The sequence below is a fragment of the Pinus tabuliformis genome, chromosome 5_2 (assembly GCF_031772625.1).
Source record: "Pinus tabuliformis cultivar Carrire ecotype Pingquan chromosome 5_2, CPIR1, whole genome shotgun sequence".
Taxonomy (NCBI): domain Eukaryota; kingdom Viridiplantae; phylum Streptophyta; class Pinopsida; order Pinales; family Pinaceae; genus Pinus; species Pinus tabuliformis.
In genome coordinates this window covers 922,682,029-922,700,411 of record NC_142306.1, presented here as the reverse complement: position 1 = coordinate 922,700,411, position 18,383 = coordinate 922,682,029, and positions in this window count along the sequence as shown.

The window sequence follows — 18,383 nt, the reverse complement described above, 5'->3', positions numbered from 1 at the left end:
TTGAAGAAGAATGACATAAAAAAGATAAATTGAATATAATGATTAACAAAATTATCATATTTTAATTAAAAATTTTAAAAATATTCTTACATTAATTAATTAAAGAATGATACACATGAATACATGGTTTTTGGCCCGGCTGATAGCTCTCCACAGTTGGATCTTGGAGGTATGGAAGCCTGTAATTCTTGATGCAATTAATATCTACCCTTGTGCTAGGGGTTTCTTTATAGTATATTTTGAAAACGCTGAAAGCAGACAATGTATTCTAGATTCCGGCCCTTGGTTTTGGGAAAACTCAAGCCTATTCATGAAGCCATGTAACCCATCATTCGATCCATCAATAAAAGTCATAACCTCAGCACCAATTGGGTGAGATTGGCAAACCTACCCTTGCATCTCTAGAATTTATCTTCGCTAAAAGCCATTGGAAATGCAATCGGGAAATTTTACTGCAGGTGCCCAGAAACAGAGGAATATGCCAGAACCATCTATGCACGCACTTGTGTGGAAATGGACTTCAGCGCCGGATTCCCAGCTGAAATACACCTAACAAGTATAGACTATGTGTGGAAATAGAAACTCAATTATGAAAGTGTCCTCTGCAGATTTCGATCTTGCTTTGAGACAGACCACCTAGCCAAAAATTGCCCAAAAGCCTCCCAGAAAAATTCTACTAGAAAAAATCACCACAGATCTACATGGTGGGAAGGAGCAGAAAAAGAACACTACATTGTCATCAAAGAAGCATACTCTCCAGAAAACTCTGAATCAAAAGAAATCGGGCAAGAAAGAAACAACTCTCAAGACAAGCAGGGGGAAAGCCCCACCCAACAACAAAAGAGTGAACTCGACAACCCTCAAGCATCAACATTTATGAGGATTCGAATACTGCACAAAATAAATCTTCGTTTAATAGCAAAGAAGATCTCCTAGACAAAACTTCTTCTTCAACTATCTTCAAAAGGACAAACACAATAGATCGCGAAGCTAAGACACCAATGTCCCAAGAACTAGAAGAGATGAAGGAGATGCAAGATAAAGAAAGTTGGAAGACCATAGAGAAAAGAAAGAAATCTATAGTACCAATCTCGCAAAGAAAGGCGAGGAGCTTGACAATTAAAAACTAAGAAAATTATAGGTCCGATAGACCAATTTGGTCTCATTGGACGTTAACCACCACCACCACCACCATCATCATCATATTATTTTAAGATGAAAAATTATTTAAACTACATAATCAATTATTATGAGTTGTTTCCTAATTCCATATCAATAGAAAAAATTAATTCAATAAAAATATCTCTTTGAATATAAATAAATCTAACCAAATATCAAAAACTTACTCTAATATATAATCACAATTAAAATAAAAATTATATAATCTAACCATTTTATATAATTCACATTAAGTGAAATAATCTAATCAAATCATATCATTTTCCTCTACTTATATGTGCTAACCATTTTAATTAGAAATTTAGAAAACATTTTTACATTAATTAAAAAATGATACACATAAATACATGTATATTATTTTATAATGACAAATTATTTAGATTAAATACTCGATCAATTAAGCAATGTCTCAATCCCTGTTGGGTCCCTATAATACTAATGATTACCCCATTACTATTGTAGCTGTATCCCTTATTAATATTGTTGTGCCCCTATTGTCCCCATATTGTTATTACTATGCCCCATAGAATCCCTCTATTGTTATTTTTGTGGCTTTATATTATTATTGTTAGGTCGGTTGGGTTATATTGTGACTCTTTAGACTCCTATATATAGAAAGGAGGTTTTGTCATTTGAAGCATCCAAGAATTTCTCATTTGTGTAATGTAAAGGAGGTTTCCCCATCGAAGAGGCTGAATTCTAAGACGTTGATCTCTCTTTTCTATCTTTTTGTGAGCTGGTTTTAAAAACTTACCACAGGGTTAAGAAGGAATATTTTTGGGAGGGCCTTAAATCAGATATTCAAAAGTTTGTGGCAGAATGTTTGGTTTGCCAACAAAATAAAGTTGAAACAATTAAGACACTGGGTCTATTACAACCTTTATCCATTGAAACCTCCTCCCAACGTTGGCTTGGAATGGATAAAGGTTTTAATAGACCTGGTGTCTTAATTATTTCAACTTTATTTTGTTGTCAAACCAAACATTCTGCCACAAACTTCTGAATATCTGATTTAAGTCCCTCCCAAAAAAATTCCTTCTTAACCCTGTGGTAAGTTTTTAAAAATCCTGAGTGCCCTCCTAAAGGAGAAGTGTGCAATTCCATAAGAATCTTTTGTTTTAGCCGGGAATTCTTACAGAGTTTGATGAGCCCCAAAAATGTACAATTATTTGGGCTCATTCAACCTCCTAATTTGGCTTAGTCCACCATTCTCATTTGTTTATTGCATGTTTTTTATTATTTTTATGTTAATAGAGTGAATTTGGTTAGTCATTATGCCAACAAGTCTAATGGGTGCTTTGTGTAGCCTTTTTGGTCAACTTGGACACAAATTTGAAGGTCTTAATGAGCACTTGGCAGCCAAATTCGTGGGAGAACAAGCTAGAGGATTTGTAGGAAGGTGTCCCCCTCATTTATGGGCCCTTACCTCGAATTCTCCACCATCAGCTCGGAGTTCAAGGGCCACCGAATCAATCAGCTCAAGGGCAGCCAAGCAAGTTAATTTGGACTGGTGTTAACTCCAAGTCTTGGGCAGCCAAGTCCCTAACTTTTAGGAGGACTGTTGTGTCCTCAAAATTGTATAAATAAGAAGGTTTGGGGCCTCATTTGGGTTAGCTAGTGGGTAGTCATTTTGTAGCTAGTTAGTCATTTTGTTTTAGCCATTAGTTAGCTAGTTTGTAGTTCGATTCTTATGCAATACATTAGCTTTGCTTTCAGCTCATGTTCAAGTTCTCCTTGTGGACAGTTTTGATGTACTTTTCATGTCTTGATTAATAAATATGGATCCAGCTTTGCACCAGCTCTAAATCTTTCATGGGATGCTGTAGCTCTTGGGGTTGGGCCCATCTCAAGCGCCCAGTACCTCCCTTGTTTCTCTTTATGTGTGTTTGCTGCGTTCTTGAGAAAAAATCTGCTCTTTAGATTTAATTCATGCTTTGTTACTTAGGTTGCTTGTTGATGGTTAAAGTAGTTTCTTATGTTTAAGATTGATTGGTAGGAGTTATTCATGCGTTTATATCTCCTTGATAATGTTTTGTTCACAGGTTGTACGTGATTCTTTTCATGAATAAGGTTGTTGTCCACTGATTTCATTAACTTGTTAGATAAATCACATGATATTTCGATTGCATGCAAGATGTAGTTGGTTTGATCAAATAACCACTATGCAGGGAATCTTCATCACCTCCTCGTTCATTTGAGCCTTGCTCAGATCAACCCCTCCATCACCAAGTCTGTTCCCTCATCTCCCATCTTCTCTTTTGCCAAGTAACCTTACCTTCTTCCCCATTGTTGTCTCAACCACCTTCAAGCCAAGTCAGCTTTCCACATCACCTCACCACTCCATCCATCAGTTCCTGGGTCACTTCAGACCCCCATCCTACCTCCATAACCATCCATCCTCAAACATCCCATTTCAGAACATCATGTAGAAGAATTGCAGACCTTCCTGTAGAAACCCCTGCGTTTCCTGTAGAATCCCCTGCAGACATCCTGTAGGAGGCCACTCACTCGGTTGCTGAGCCTCTGAACGTGAGGAACCTCTGTGGACTGATGCTAAGGATCTCTAGGGACCTCTCCTAGCCTCCCCAACCTTTCCCAAGCTTTCCTTCCTTCCGCATCACATCTGCACAACCAAACCCTAATAAGCACAAAATCACAATCACTCCATCCACTTAAAGAAAAAAATACAAAAACATGTCTTTTAAGATGCAAGTAGCTTAGATTCATGCATTTTCACTCCTTAGAGGTAATGGCAGCATTGGTAGAAGTTTCATTCACATTCTTTGCACTATAGAAGTTAGACTAGTCAAATTAGGGTTTCCTAGGTTTCTATGCTTTGATTTGCTTTCAGTTCATTTTTGTCAAGTAAATTAGCTTTCCGTTGAGAATAGCTTTCGTCCATAATTTAGAAAGCTTCTTCTGTGAAACTATAGAAGTTGGCTTGAGCCCTAGCGGACTTGTGCCAGCTGACCAAGTGACAGCTGCGACAAGAGCTAGTACTTGTGCATACAGCACCGTCGCTTCCAAGTTTGTACGAACTACCGGGTTGATAAAATTAGAGATAGGAAGCTCGAGGAGTTGTAGCATTATTGCTACAATACTGGAGCCCACCATCTTTTTGGCGCCGTTGCCGGGGAAGCGGCAGAGTATTGGTGATTGTTGCTATTCTTCTCTTTTCTACTACAACCTTCTGCTAAGTAGTTTATTTCATTTCCATTATGCAATTTCATTTATGCAAAAGTAGATTAGCATTTCTTGCTTTCATAGATTAGCATTTCAATTCCGCAATTTCATTTCTGCAAGCGTAGATTAGCATTTCAATTTCGCAAGCGTAGCCTAGCATTTCATTCTTGCAATTTCATTTGAGCAAAATAGATTAGTCCTTTCCTGCTTTCATTCCAATTCCGCATTTTCATTTTAGCAAGATAGTTAGTTGCAGTTCAATTTATTTCAATTTTGCAAGTAGAAGTAGAAAAAAGCAAAAATCAACCAAAAAGATTTCATTTCATGCTTTGTAGGAGTAGAGATAAGTTAGAAAAATGATTGCACAACACCCCCACTACTTCACACAGCCAACGTTCTTCTTCGATGGCTGTGATTGAACAACCCCTGGGTGGACATCAAGGCATATTTAAAGAGCCTCTAGGGGAGAAGAAGAAGAAAACATTCCTCTGGAGCAAATGGCTACAAGCAAAAATGTTGGGAGCAACATCTTGTCCAAAGATGAATTTGAAAATCAGCTGGAAGATTTCAAGAGTGATATGAGGCAGTTTCTTGCCATGCAACTGGATACCTTGCGGATCCAAAAGAAGCAAGAAGAAGCCAAGAGGGCTTTGGCCATTTTTTGTCCTAGGTGCCTTAAAAAGCATCCTAGGAACGAATGTCCAATGCACTCCCTAGAAGTGTGTTTTGTATGTGAAGAATATCATCCTACAGATCAGTGCCCTTCCTTGCCCGGAATCAAAGCTGCATATCAAAAAGCCAAGGGAGCCACTGAATCACTCTATTATATGAACCAAAGGAGGCCACATGGACCTAGATCTTACCAGCAGGAAGTACAAGGGATACCCGAGACCTATTATGACCCTTATCAAGCCACTTTCATGCCTTCTTGGGATCCCCCTGCTCATCCTTCCTAGTCTACACCTCCTCCTTGGTCATATTCTCCTTGTTCCTTCACAGATCCATATTATGCCCAACCAGTTGCTCATTCATTTCACTCTTATGCTCAGCCACAGCCTCAGTGGAATGCACCTTATCAGGAGTGGAGGCCCCAGTACAACTCTCATCCCACTCATTTTCCTCCACCACCTGCTCATCCACAACCATCGCCTCCTCCTCCACCAAGGCAACCCCAAATGCCTACCAAACCACAATGCCATCCACCTCCATCTCAATTACACACCTCCACTCAACCACCCGTGCCACCATTTCCAAAACCATGCAATGGAGTAGCTCAACCCAATTGCAAAGCTGAGGCACAACATGTGCAAATGACTCCTTTTGAGCTCAATGTTCACCAAAGCTCAGGAAGAGTGTTGCAAAAGAGAGAATCTATTGACAACATTGAAGGACCAAAAGCAAAAGAAGATTCCAAAGAGGAGATCAAAGAACCATGGGCTGCACTTAATGAAGAGAAGAGATCAGAATCAGAGATCGAGAGAGTTCCTTCATGGTTACCATCAAATCTTCCATGTATTCAAGAGAAAGATCAACAAAAAGAGGAAGATCAGAAGGTCATGATAGAAGGTGACATGAAGAATGATCCAGATCAGCAAAGGAACCAAGGATATCAAAGCTATATTGAGATATGGTTTCAGAAGGTCACTAAGTTGCAGCAACACTTTCTTCCTCAGCTTTGTTTGATCCCTTCAACACCAGATCATTTGGTCTCTGAGATCTGGATACTTGTCCAAGCATGCATTTCGAGCCTTCACATCATTTTTTCTCTAATCTCGATGTGCACATGGCTCCATTGGAAGTATTCTTATACTTGAGAACGATTTTGTTTTTCAAGTAGGGTAGGGTAGAAAAAAAAGAAAAAAAGAAAAAGAGAAAAAAAAGAAAAAAGAAAAAATGAAAAAAGAGGAAAATAGAAATCTAAGGTGAAAACCTCCTCGGAGGCGCCTTAGATTGGCTCATTGATTGAAAACCTCCATGAGGCGGTCAATGGGTTGGGAAAAAAGAGAAAAGAGAAAAAGATCTTTGGGTGAAAACCTCCCTTAGAGGCGCCCAAGGCAGGCAATTAGGGTGAAAACCTCCATGAGGCACCCTAGTTGTTTTTCAAAAAAAAAAAGAGAGAAAAAGAAAAAAAAAACAAATAAAACTAATTTCCATTGGCTAATTGCAGGTTGCAAGAAGGACATTGTAGGTCAGGTGGATCACTCAAAACAAAGACAAAGAAGCTTTTGTGCCTTCTACAGGAAGTTTCGTATTTTCTACAGGAAGCTTACAAAAAAGCCAAATTGATCTCTGAGGAGGACCTGAAGGCTTGGAATATGTCCATGAGGCCTACCCACATCCATGTTTCCATTCCTCACCCCTTTTCCATCATTTTTTTTCATGTCATTATGCTTCTTTCCTCAAAACTGTGTCTTCTACAGGAAGCTCTGTATTTCTACAGGAAACATCCTGTAGAACCTTTGGACGAGCCAAATACAATTTCAAAAGTGAATCTAATGGTGGGAATCTTTTTATTAGGCCTACAAGCACTTGTGTGTCCATCCCTTGCCTTTCTCCATCATTTTTTCACCTCCTTGTGCTTCTCGTTGTGCTTCTACAGGAACTTCCTGTAGAAATTGTGGGAAACTAGGCATGCATTTCAAAAAGTGGTTTGGCAAGCATGGTAGCTTCCTCAAGGGTCCAGAAGCCCTCATGTAATCTTCCAAGTCCTCCTCCATCAGCTCCATACCTGCATCATAGCCAAAATTCATTTTGTCATCCCATGCAAGCACATGCAAAAAGCCTTGAGGCAAAAATCCATAGAGCAGAATTTGTTTATGCCATAACTTGAAAACCATGCATCCATTTGACAAACCGTTTTATGGGGAATTGTACAAGGTTGATGACAACATGCCAGCGCAGTTTCATGCAATTCCAGTGCACGGTTTCCAAGAAATCAGCCTCCATCACCATCAGCAATTTTTGCGTTTTCTCCATATCCGTGCATCCATTTTAAAACTTGTTTCATGGGGAGATGCACATGGGTGATAGTAGCCTACCCAAGCAGTTTCAGCCGATTCTGATGCACGGTTTCCGAGAAATTGAGCTCTGAAATCTTCAGCCATTTTCCATTTTTCTCGAAATCCGTGCATCCATTGATCACGAATTTTCTATGGGAGATGCATAATGATCGTAGGAACATGCTCACCGAGTTTCAGATCAAACTGATCTACCATTTGGGAGAAATAGCAAAAAGAAGTTCTAGTTGTAACCATGCAGCAGCAGCAGCTTGAACGGGCAGAGTTGAACGTGGAAATGAACGCGTGCAGCTTAGATCCGTCCAGAGGGAACCTGCACAAGAAAAAACAGCCGTAAATCATCAGTCAAGCCACCATACATGCAGCAAATGAAGATCAACACATGCATGCAGCAACACGCTTCACAATCAGCCGTTTAACTTTCAGGTACGTGACTTAACCTTGTTCATCTATTTGCATAGATCTAATCTAAAGCAATGCATGAATGAATGAGATGAGTGGATTCAGCCAAGAAGGGAGCCACGTTCAATTGCACTCAGCAAGGCAAAAATCACGCATGCATGGATCAACCATTCACGTGAAGTTCAAAAACAAAACACAGTCAGTTGGGGATATTCTAAACTCTAAGTGCAACTAATGGAATTGAATACAAGCAGAGAACAAATAAATAACAACAGCAGTTCATGACATTACTACAGTTCTAAAAAGCCACGCACGCTTGGCCACTGCACTCCTTCACCACAGATCACGCAAACATTAATCAACGCTCAGCTGAAACTCACAGATGGTTGCCAACTTGCACTTGCATCATGTTTAACTCGGAGTATACATCCTCTGCCTCCACAGTCGACTTAACCTATCATCCTCCACTGAGTTTCCTACCCGGTTCAAATTTCACTAGTGCAGCGGGCTCACTCAAAGGCCGAATCACGCTCTACAGGATGTCGTCTACAGGAAAGGCAGAAAACAGCCCTGCAGAAAGAAAACATGAGGAGCTTCTGTGGGTTGATGCTTCTGTTGGCTGACCACGGGATTTTTAGAAAAGTTCAAGCTCCAAACGAGGAGAAAGGAGGAATATGCTGAAGGCCACATTCTTGTTTCCATGCATTTCCTTTAGCATTTTCTTTATTCTCAATGCACTGCTATGGAAAAAATCAGTTGGTATAGTTCCTTTCGAGACTATGTTTGCCTCAGTCCTTTTATGGTTTGGAATTGTATCCATTGGATTGTTCTTCAGATTAACTTCAATATGGCTGCATCAGTCTTACTCTATATTTGGGTTCCTGTTCATTATCTTTGTGATCCTCATGGTTACATGTGCAAAAATCACTGTTATCTTGTGCTACGTTGAAATGTGCAGTGAAGATTACAACCGGTGGTGGAGATCTTATTTGACCGCAGGCTCCTCCGCATTCTACTTGTTTCTCTATGCCACATTCTATTTATTCACCAAGCTGGAGATGACAAAACTTGTTTCTAGAATTTCATATTTTGGCTACGTGCCCATCATGTCATACTCATTTGTTGTTCTGACCGGTATAATAGATTTCTATGCATGCCTTTGGTTTGTGCGGACAATGTACTTATCAGTGAAGATTGACTGAGGCTCTGCATGCAGCTACCATTTTTCAGAGGGGCCGTTTAAATTTCAAGATTCGGACATAATCTGATCATGGTTCAGCCTTCTACAAGAATATACTTGCATATTCATACCAAGGCTGAGGGCACTAAGAAAAGCAGCAGAAATGGAGGATGTCTTGGCAAATGATTCTGCATATCTAAAGGAGACTGAAAATTTTGAAGCTTCTGAGACAAAGGATGTATTAACAAACAGCATTGCAGAGCAAGTAGATTTTCAGAGAAGAGGAAAAAGCAGTTTCAAATTTGAATGATGCAGTGTCCGAGTCCAATCCATCTGGTGAAACTATCAGTGTACCTGTGAATGTAAGCCTTCAACAAGCCACTAAAACAGAACAAGTTGAGACAATACCGCAGGCAAAATCAGAGAAAATTCGTTCTACAGGAAGCTAGCAGACTGTTTCTACAGGAAACCAGCGAGGAGTTTCTACAGGAAAGTTTGAAAAGCAGGAAGCCAAAGGAGAAATTGGCAAAGATGCTAGCCAAGGAAGTCACCAGGGCCATCAAAGACAAGGGGAGAGATTTGGTTGCTCAGAGGATGAGCAACACTTTCAGTAGGGGGGTGATGATGAGCCCCAAAAATGTACAATTATTTGGGCTCATTCAACCTCCTAATTTTGCTTAGTCCACCATTCTCATTTGTTTATAGCATTTTTTTTATTCTTTTTATGTTAATAGAGTGAATTTGGTTAGTCATTATGCCAACAAGTCTAATGGGTGCTTGGTGTAGCCTTTTTGGTCAACTTGGAGACAAATTTGAAGGTCTTAATGAGCACTTGGCAGCCAAATTCGTGGGAGAACAAGCTAGAGGATTTGTAGGAAGGTGTCCCCCTCATTTATGGGCCCTTACCTCGAATTCTCCACCATCAGCTCGGAGTTCAAGGGCCACCGAATCAATCAGCTCAAGGGCAGGCAAGCAAGTCAAGTTGGACTGCTGTTAACTCCAAGTCTTGGGCAGCCAAGTCCCTAACTTTTAGGAGGACTGTTGGGTCCTCAAAATTGTATAAATAAGAAGGCTTGGGACCTCATTTGGGTTAGCTAGTGGGTAGTCATTTTGTAGCTAGTTAGTCATTTTGTTTTAGCCATTAGTTAGCTAGTTTGTAGTTTGATTCTTATGCAATAGATTAGCTTTTCTTTCAGCTCATGTTCAAGTTCTCCTTGTGGACAGTTTTGATGTGCTTTTCATGTCTTGATTAATAAAGATGGATCCAGCTTTGCACCAGCTCTAAATCTTTCATGGGATGCTGTAGCTCTTGGGGTTGGGCTCATCTCAAGTACCCAGTACCTCCCTTGTTTCTCTTTATGTGAGTTTGCTGCATTCTTGAGAAAAAATCTGCTCTTTAGATTTAATTCATGCTTTGTTACTTAGGTTGCTTGTTGATGGTTAAAGTAGTTTCTTATGTTTAAGATTGATTGGTAGGAGTTATTCATGCGTTTATATCTCTTTGATAATGTTTTGTTCACAGGTTGTACGTGATTCTTTTCATGAATAAGGTTGCTGTCCACCGATTTCATTAACTTGTTAGATAGATCACATGATATTTCGATTGCATGCAAGATGTAGTTGGTTTGATCAAATAACCACACTGCAGGGAATCTTCATCACCTCCTCGTTCATTTGAGCCTCGCTCAGATCAGCCCCTCCATCACCAAGTCTGTTCCCTCATCTCCCATCTTGTCTTTTGCCAAGTAACCTTACCTTCTTCCCCATTGTTGTCTCAACCACCTTCAAGCCAAGTCAGCTTTCCACATCACCTCACCACTCCATCCATCAGTTCCTGGGTCACTTCAGACCCCCATCCTACCTCCATAACCATCCATGCATCTTCCATCAACCATCCATCCTCAAACATCCCATTTCAGAACATCCTGTAGAAGAATTGCAGACCTTCCTGTAGAAACCCCTGTGTTTCCTGTAGAATCCCCTGCAGACATCCTATAGGAGGCCACTCACTCCGTTGCTGAGCCTATGAATGTGAGGAACCTCTGTGGACTAATGCTAAGGATCTCTGGGGACCTCTCCTAGCCTCCCCAACCTTTCCCAAGCTTTCCTTCCTTCCGCATCACATCTGCACAACCAAACCCTAATAAGCACAAAATCACAATCACTCCATCCACTTAAAGAAAAAAATACAAAAACATGTCTTTTAAGATGCAAGTAGCTTAGATTCATGCATTTTCACTCCTTAGAGGTAATGGCAGCATTGGTAGAAGTTTCATTCACATTCTTTGCACTATAGAAGTTAGACTAGTCAAATTAGGGTTTCCTAGGTTTCTATGCTTTGATTTGCTTTCAGTTCATTTTTGTCAAGTAAATTAGCTTTCCGTTGAGAATAGCTTTCGTCCATCATTTAGAAAGCTTCTTCTATGAGCCTATAGAAGTTGGCTTGAACCCTAGCGGACTTGTGCCAGCTGACCAAGTGACAGCTGCGACAAGAGCTAGTACTTGTGCATACAACACCGTCGCTTCCAAGTTTGTACGAACTACCGGGTTGATAAAATTAGAGATAGGAAGCTCCAGGCGTTGTAGCATTATTGCTACAATACTGGAGCCCACCAGAGGTATAAGCGATCTTTGTACCATAACGAATCATTTTTCCAGCTAAATGTATCAGAGGTACTGGAGTCTTGTTGTAACTTTCGAATAAGTTCCCACACTTCTTCCTCATTCTTCCATTCCTCCCTTGCTTCGTTTATCCAATCTTGTTGGATAATAGAAATGGCGTACAACAATGCTTCCACATCCTCATCCTTTCTTGAGAGTGCATCTGCCACCACATTTTGCTTCCCTTTTTTTGTAGATGATTTCAAAGTCATAACCCAACATCTTTGTGACCCACTTTTGTTGCTCTTCAGAGGATAATATTTGTTTTAAAAATTATTTAAGGCTATCATGATCCGTTCTTACCTTGAAGTGTCTTCCCATTAGGTAGGGTCACCATTATGAATTCCATTTCCTGAAGCATCACATTCCACAATAAAGGTTTCTGTGAAGTCTGGTGTAGCTAAGACCAGTGTTGTTTTAATGCAAGATGAAAGACCCATTGCTTTTAAAAGCCGTCCAATCAAGGGAAAGTTTTTACACAAAGCTATTTATGAGAAGGAAATGTTGGCAATACTCCATGCACTTAAGAAATGGCGACCCTACCTAAGGGGAAGACACTTCAGGGTAAAAACGGATCATGATAGCCTTAAATACTTTTTAGAACAAAGATTATCCTCTGAAGAGTAACAAAAGTGGGTCACAAAGATGTTGGGTTATGACTTTGAAATCATCTACAAAAAAGGGAAGCAAAATGTGGTGGCAGATGCACTCTCAAGAAAGGATGAGGATGTGGAAGCATTGTTGTGCGCCATTTCTATTATCCAACTAGATTGGATAAATGAAGCAAGGGAGGAATGGAAGAATGACGAAGAAGTGTGGGCACTTATTTTAAAGTTACAACAAGACTCCAGTACGTCTGATACATTTAGCTGGAAAGATGATTCATTATGGTACAAAGATCACTTATACCTCTGTAAGAATTCCCAGCTAAAACAAAAGATTCTTATGGAATTGCACACTTCTGCCTTAGGAGGGCACTCAGGATTTTTAAAAACTTACCACAGGGTTAAGAAGGAATTTTTTTGGGAGGGCCTTAAATCAGATATTCAAAAGTTTGTGGTGGAATGTATGGTTTTCCAACAAAATAAAGTTGAAACAATTAAGACACCAGGTCTATTACAACCTTTATCCATTCCAAGCCAATGTTGGGAGGAGGTTTCAATGGATTTTATCACAGGTTTACCCAAGTCTGAGGGAAACAGTGTCATCATGGTGGTAGTTGACAGACTTACCAAGTATGCACACTTTTGTGCATTATCACATCCATTTAAAGCCAGTACAGTTTCCACTGCATTTATGGAAACAATTCAAAAGCTCTATGGAAACCCAAAGATTATTGTAAGTGACAGAGATCACATTTTCACTGGAAATTTTTGGACAGAATTATTTTCTTGTCTTGGTACTCAGTTAGCTCATAGCTCATCTTATCATCCTCAATCAGATGGGAAATTTGAGATAGTAAACAAATGTTTGGAAGGATATCTTCATTACTTTGTATCTGATAAACAGACACAATGGGTCAAATGGTTGCCTCTGGCTGAACGGTGGTATAACACTTCCTTCCATACAACAAAAAAAATGACCCCATTTATGGCACTTTATGGATATCCGCCACCATCCATCACATCATATTTAAGAGAAAATTCTAAGGTTCAAGCAGTGTAACATCACATCGAACATCAACAACAAGTCCTCCAACTCTTAAAGGATAACTTCGTGTTGGCACATAATAGAATGAAACAACAGGCAGATCAACATCGCAACGAAAGAAGTTTTGATGTAGGTGATTGGGTATTCCTACGGCTACAACCATATAAGAAAATGTCCCTCAAGGAAGCTAAGAAGGATAATAAATTATCACCAAAGTATTATGGTCCATACAAGGTGTTGCAAAAGATTGGTACTATGGCATACAAATTGGAGCTTCCTGCAGCTTCTCGATTGCACCCAGTTTTCCATGTTTCATGTTTAAAGAAGGTTATAGGCGACAAGCTCCTAGTTCAAACAGTATTGGCAGAACTTGACGAGGAAGGAAAAATTATATTGGAACCAGAAGCAGTGATAGAAACAAGAACTCGACAGTTACGAAATTGATCAATTTCGGAGTATCTTGTCAAGTGGAAGAACTTATCCGCTGAAGATTTCACATGGGAGGATGAGAATTTTATACAGAAGCATCCATAACTACTCAAGCGTTGAGGACAACACTTTTTTGAAGGAGAGGGGCATCTTCGGTCCCTATAATACTAGTGATTACCCCATTACTATTGAGTTGTATCCCTTATTAATATTGTTGTGCCCCTATTGTCCCCATATTGTTATTACTGTGCCCCATAGAATCTCTCTATTGTTATTTTTGTGGCTTTATATTATTATTGTTAGGTCGGCTACATTATATTGTGACTCCTTAGACTCCTATATATAGAAAAGAGGTTTTGTCATTTGAATCATCCAAGAATTGCTCATTTGTGTAATGTAAAGGAGGTTGCCCCCTCGAAGAGGTTGAATTCTAAGACGTTGATCTCTCTTTTCTATCTTTTTGTGAGTTGGTTTCATAACAATCCCATATCAATATACGAAACTAATTAACTGAAAAACAGCTTTAAATAAATCAAACCAAATCCTAAAAACATACTCCTCTAAGATATAATCACATCTAAAATAGAAATGATATAATCTAACCAATTTATGTCATCCACATTAAGTGAAATAATTTAATCAAATCATATTCCTCCACATATATGTGTGCTAACCATGGAGTAACTTAACCTAGTCATTTTCCTCCACAAAAATATATCCTAATCAGATTCTGAAATGGTTTGGTCGGTCTCCTGTCGAAGGAAATTCAACCTATTTTTTGAACTCTTATTGATTTTGGCGACCAACTGCTCTAATGATGCCTCAACCTCTCGAAGAGTCGGTCATTCACGAGGATCTACTTTGCTACACATCACACCTATCTTTGCCAACAACACAACAATTCGATGTCCCTTAACATCATGTGATTCCTATTCTTCATCCTCTTCTTCCTTTCCTATCTCCTCCACCAAATTCCTGTCAATCACCTCCAGCAATCTCTTGGGGAATGCATCACCCACCCAAATCTACAATGATTTCCCTTCTTCTAATAACACTCCATCTATGGGTTTATTTTTTGTGATCATTTCCAACACCAAGATTCCGTAGTTGTACACGTCCCCTTTCATGGACGACTGCCCTCCTATACCATATTCTGTCATCAATTTATATCAATAACTCACATATATATCCCATGTACAATATCAACATTTATATATATAATATTTATATATCAGTGAATCATATATTTCCCATATACAATATTGCTCAATCAATCAAGTGTATCAGTATTTATCTGGTGCAATGTAACCAATAGATCCTATCCCAAGATTGGAGGTGTCCCATGAAGCTGTTGTTGTTGAATTGCCATGATATTGCGGTGAGAACATGAGGCGTGAAATACTGAAATCTCCAATATGAGCTGTCATCATGTCATCTAATAAAATGTTGGAAGGTTTCAAATCACAATGATCAATGGTTGGAGAGAATTGATGGTGAAGATATATCATTCCATGAGTCACGTCCTTGAGAATTCTCAACCATCTTTTTTCGATCCAACCTCCAATTATTTTCACTACAATGAAAATGCTTATCTAGAATTCCCTACGACATGAAATCCATAGTCAAATATTTGATGTGAAAACTTGAGCATACACCCACCATCCTCACCAGATTTTGATGTTAGAATCTTCCCAATGTCTTGCATTCTTTTATGAGTCTCTCGTATGCACCTCCAAATGTGGCATAGTGTATAACTTTGACTACAATATTGTGACATTGTCTAACCTTATACAGTAAACCATGGGTGCCACGTCCCACTAGGTTATTGGGGATGAAACCATTAGTTGCTATGTTCATCTCTTCCTCACTTACAATCTTTGTCCCGTGGAGTTGGCTCCTGAGCATACGCCCTAATATTACTGTAGTAGTTTCCAAAAATGCAGACTTTCTGCTACATAAATATATCAAAACCATGAAGCCTATAAAAAATACCAATAGAAAAGTTAAACCAACTGAAGTGGCCAAGATAACCACCCTTCTTTTGGAATCATGATGGTGCCTTGTCATCAATTCATAATGAGGTAATTCTATCCATTTGCCACGGAGTCTAGTGTTTCCTAAGAATGATGTATAATTTAGTTTTCTGAAAGCTCGAGAGGATGGTACTTCTCATGTGAAGTTATTGTATGAAAAGTTTAAATGCGTAAGCTTCCGTAATTTATCTATAGACCGAGGCAGGGGACCAGAAAGCTTATTGAAAGAGAAAATGAAATCTTGAAGTATTTCAACTTGATTGATTGATGTAAGAATCATGCCTTTCAATTAATTGTAAGAAATATTAAGGTAATATAGTCCTGCACAATTCACTAATTAGTCGAGTATGCTCCCTGAAAAATTATTGGCAGAGAGATCAATTGCCAGAACCATTTGTACTCCTCCCAATTCACCAGATAACCTTCCTGTGAGAAAATTATGTGAGACATTAATGTAGAACTGTAGGTTATGGCATCTAGCCACTTTCAAAGACGTCAAGATGCTTAGCTGGTTTTAACTGAGATCCAAAAGCTCGAGACTAGAACAATCCCCTATGCTATGCGGTATATTACCACTGAATTTGTTATAGATGAGATTTAATGTTAGGCCCCTATAATACTAGTGATTCCCCCATTACTATTGTCATTGTAGCCCTTATTTTTATTATTGTGCCCTTATTGTCCCCATATTGTTATTAGTGTGCCCCATAGAATCCCACTGTTGTTATTGTTGTGCCCTTATATTATTAATGTTCTGTCGACTTTGATTATATTGTGACCCCTTAGACTCCTATATAGAGAAAAGAGGTTTAGTCATTTGTATCATCCAAGAATTATTCATTTGTGTAATGTAAAGGAGGTTTCCGCCCCAAAGAGGCTGATTTTGAAGTTGCTGATCTGTAGGTTTTAACTCGATACAGAAATTACCTGCATACGAATTCTAAAACATAGAAAATAAATATTGCGAGAACATAACACATAAAACACATATACACAGAGATTTTCCCCTGGATCCCAAAACTGGGACTACCAGTTTTATTTTTCATTATATTCCTTTCAATGTTACAATACATATTTATACATGTCGAAGCATCCAATACCATGGACCGAAAAACCATCGCGTCCAAAACCATGGACCAAAAACCATCACGTCCAAAATCATGTGCAAAAATCTTGCACAAAACCATAGGTGGGTCCACCCAACCTAACATAGGGTCCAAAACCAATTTTTTTCCAAGGCGCTGCCCCGAAGCCCATAAAGTGGGGTTACGGGTAGCCCTCAAACACCATGTGACCTCCCCCCCTCTAAACCCTAGGTTACTATGTGGGCTAGTCGTGGAAAGAATATAACACAACCCAACATTCTCTCACTTATTGTTTTCTTTCCACAGGGGACCACAAGAGAGCCTAGTCATTTATCTAGCCCTGCAATGCCCATTGTTTCTCTACACCAAGAGAAATTCTCAGAGCTCACAGATTTTGTCAATATATCTACAATATTCTTCAAAGTGTCCAGCTTTACCAGCAACACCTTTTTTTCTTCTATCATATCCCTCACAAAGTGATACTGAACATCAATGTGCTTTGTCTTTGAATGATATGTAAGGTTCTTTGCCAAGAAAATTGCACTTTGGTTGGCACAGTCTATCCTTATATCTTCATGTACTAACCCCATACTTGAACACAATCTCGGCAACCAAACTGACTCCTTGCTTGCACAAGTGGCTGCCATGTATTCTGCCTCTGTAATTGATAGTGCCACTATAGATTGTTTCTTACTCATCCAACCGCCTGCACCTCCAAATAGGTTAAACACATACCTACTTGTAGATCTTCTCTAATCCAGATCTCCAGCCCAGTATTCATTAACAAAGCCATGAATATCCAACACTCTTTCTAATCTTGGTCTTCCTTGGTAGCACAAACCATAATTACTAGTGCCACGCAAATACCTGAAAACCTGCTTCACTATTGTCCAATGCTCCTTCCTTGGTTTTGACATAAACCTGCTCAATACTCCCACTGCATGTGCAATCTCTGGTCTATTACAGACCATTGCATACATCAGGCTACCAACTGCACTTGCATATGGAACACGGGACATGTCCTCTTCCTCTTCTTGTGTCTTGGGACACTGTTCAGTAGATAACCTCACACCTACAAGAATAGCAACGTTCCCTGGTTTACTATCCTGCATATTAAACCTCTGCAATATTGTCTTGACATACTTCCTCTCGTTTAACAAAAGCTTCCTATTTGTATGATCTCTTTTAATTTCTATGCCCAAAATATAGCTTGCAGCACCAAGATATTTCATGTCGAATTTGGAGGACAATTGGGTCTTCAAATCCTGGATAATTTCTTTGTCATTTCCAACCAGCAACATATTATCCACATACAAGACTAGATAAATAACATAGTCACCAATTAATTTAAAATAAACACAGTGATCTGCTTTTCTTCTGGTGAAGGCAAGTCTCCGTATAAATGTATCAAATTTCTGGTACCACATCCTTGGTGACTATTTTAACCCATACAAAGACATCTTTAACTTACATACTAGTTCTTTCTTACCCTTCACCGCAAAGCCTTCAGCTTGCTTCATGTAGATCTCCTCTTCCAGATCCCCATGAAGAAATTTTGTCTTCA